Source organism: Electrona antarctica, assembly GCF_951216825.1.
Source record: "Electrona antarctica genome assembly, chromosome: 22".
Lineage (NCBI taxonomy): Eukaryota > Metazoa > Chordata > Actinopteri > Myctophiformes > Myctophidae > Electrona > Electrona antarctica.
Genome location: NC_136805.1, coordinates 2,356,619 through 2,360,115, shown reverse-complemented (window position 1 = coordinate 2,360,115; position 3,497 = coordinate 2,356,619).

Below are 3,497 nucleotides of genomic sequence, written 5' to 3'. Positions count from 1 at the left end.
CATGCCTTCTTCACAGGGACGACGTGTTACCACTAACTGTGTCCGTCTGACAACAACACACTACAGAAGAAAAGTTCCAGACACTAAAGTAAATACCATTTCCGGGTTTTTGATCCGGTGATTCCGGTCGGAGCGGAAATAACTTGACGTCATCATGCGGCCAGAACACAGTTCCCCTAAAATGTTTAGTTTGGTACAAATTGTTCTTATTTTTATTCATTTATTTATTTGATTCCCACAGGGGCTTTTGTAAAACAGCTTTATAAATACATGCTTAACCCTCATTGATAAAGCTGCAGGACAATTAAGCAATCTGTGGTGAATGATTTATTATACTATTCAATTGAAAATATGCAAACGTTCGGCAGAAGTAGCAGATGTACAAGCTCTTGTGAAGTAGGCTATATATATATGGTTGTCAAAAATGATATAGGCCTACTGAACACAAAGGTTTGAGAGTAGACCTCAAGCCATATGAAGCCTAAATATCTGTGAAAAAAAAATAAAATTGAATTGATACATTCAAATACTGATTAATTCAACTATTGTATGAAAATATATATATATTCATTCATCCAAAAGCAGACAGATTTCATGGTCATCTTAAACTTCTATGACGGACCCTGTTGTAAACAAGTGTAATGCTTAATTGGGTCGTCGTCCACTCACAGTTAACAGCCTTTGTATCGAGTTTGTGCTTGAAATGTACTGTAATTCTGCAAACTGTTAATACAATTTTCAATCAATCAATCAAACCTGTCTTCATGACCTATGACCTCTTGTCTTCATAAACTAAGTTTCTCTGCACTTATTCTTATAGTCCATAATTTACCTTCATACAAAACTATGCATTTGTCATGGAATGCTGATTCGCCATATGTTGGCATTTTCCCATTATGTAGAAATAAATGGTCATTAATTGACACAAGATAAGAATATAAACCTTTATTTTAGATGTTGTATGAATGTGAGAGCAATGAGTCCTTACCACCACAGCACCACTAGATGGCAGCATAGGTCTGCTATAGACAACAGACAACAGATTCTGACCTCCATCATCCTCCAAAGTATGGTATTAGAACCACAGATGGTTTAATAAATACCATCACATAAAATGTAATTTTTTATAAATGTGATACTTTCTACACTCATGTTTACGTCATGTCTCTCCCCTCCCATCTCAATAGCAGGCACTGTATAATCTGGAGTGTTTTAACCCCCTCGCGGGTTCAAGGTTACATCAACACTCTTTACCGTGTACCTGTATATATTTACATTTGCCACCAGATTGGTAGTGTAGTCACATTAGTGTTTCTTTGACATAAATACTAAATCAAGTATAAATACAAAGGTTTAACAAAGTATTTGTATCTAGACTACAATCCTGTATGTATATACACTGAATGAATATATGAACTGAAAAAAAGGAGGATGAAGATTAGATCTAATCTGGACTATTTATAAATTCCTGAATTGTTCTCAGTGGTGCAAAGTATCTCAACTACAATACTTTAACAACACATTGAGGTAGTTTATTCAACTTCAGTTCTTAATAGTTACTTAATTAGTTATTTGCATATTATAGTTCTGCCTGGTCACCATTCTGCCTTTAACATTAGATCGATGTATGACAGAAAACACTGAACAATCTTTTTTATTTGTAAACCTAATCTGTCAGTTACATCACTGAGTCCCACCACCAAAACAAGGCCAACTTCAGTGGCACCTGGTTGTGGCAGTACAGGGTAAAGTCTAGGGGGTTCCAATCCACCACAGGGCGTCCGGCTTGGACACACATCTATACCAACACACTGTCCGTGTCCGGGAGAGGGAATCTGTGCTAGCGACTCCAATGGACTGGGGAGGCACTAATATTATGTCGTCCCGGTGGGGGCTCCTCGCTGGGAGGGGCTGGGGGAGGCACTAATACTATGTCGTCCCAGTGGGGGCTCCTCGCTGGGAGGGGCTGGGGGAGGCACTATGTCGTCCCAGTGGGGGCTCCTCGCTGGGAGGGGCTGGGGGAGGCACTAATACTGACCACACGCGATATAGAGCCTGCCATCGCGGGGATGGCAATTGTTGAGGACAGCTGAAAAACTATTTTCTTTGTCCTTTTTTATTTTTCTGTCTAAAATAATCTGAAGCTATATTATTATTCATGTCATGTTAGAGCAGGTCTGTAATAAATGTCAGAGCTGATATCGACATATAAATATGAAATAAATGCTTAAACATGTCACTATGTCTAATGTTATAACCATTGGGTTAACCAATGCTAACTAGACATACGGCTTCCCTGCTATAGTATGCAAATTCCGCTAAAATCCGCCTTTTTGTACACAATCGTTTTGGAAGATAATACTAGTCTTTTACTAACTGGCTAACAGAAATAGCACAGAAAGAAGTATTAACAACGATATTTTGTAAAAAGTGTGTTTATTTTGGTCCGCCTAAAGCTAATTCATGCTAATGTTCCAGCTGGGGGCACTGTTGACCACAACAATGGAAAATGCGGAAATGGCTTCCTATTTCCAATAGCAGAAGAAGAAGACTCGAATGAATGTATTGTAAACATTGTAACATTATGTCACCATAACGTGGTTATTATTAGTTGCTTTGGAATGTACCTGCCATGAAAATTAAGGTCATAATAACGCAGATCGCATCGATATGTAATATAGCGCGATAATGTACTTGTTTTAGCTTACAGGATTGATATCAATATATTAGCTAAATGTAGCTAACGGCTATCATTGTGGGGTTGCCAGTTTCTGCGAGAGAAATAAGCAACCCGGTATATGAAAACAAGCCCAAAATAAGCGAAAATAGCGGATCTACATGCATACAAACAACACAAATCTTGTGTCTGGCATAAATTATTTTCAGATGGGGGTCTGCAGACAAATAATAATAATAACAGGCTAATGAAACAGAGGAATTAAGAGAAGAGCCAAGAGGGCACAATTTGTGCTGGGAGGGTTTGAGAGCAAACTGTCCTGTTGTCTGTTGGTTACTGTTTTTTTATTTTTTTATTTATTGCATTCATATAGCTCTTTTATTTGTACTCATCTGGAACATTTACATAGGCCTAATTTATCTGCCACTGTTATTTTCCCTTTTTCATACTACAAAAGGCCAAATAAATACAGTAGCCTATTTTAAAAAGGAGAGATAACAGGCAAACGATCAAGATAACAACATTCTCTAATTGTGTAGACTTATTGTAAATTAAGTAATGCAGATGTTTAACAATTATGTATATCTTGAGAGTGTAAAATGAAACAAAATGGACCTTTTTAAGGTTTCTTTTTACACTTGATAGTTAAAGATCTAATAAGGGTCCACTTGGTTACCAACTCTCCATAATCAACTACACTTTATTTTTGTCAAATACATTTTTATTAACAGGTTATAAATTATTATAAAATTGGTACAGTAGGCCTATGCATTATTTTTCTTTAGAAACAAGGCCAACTAATTATAATAAGCAGACATGG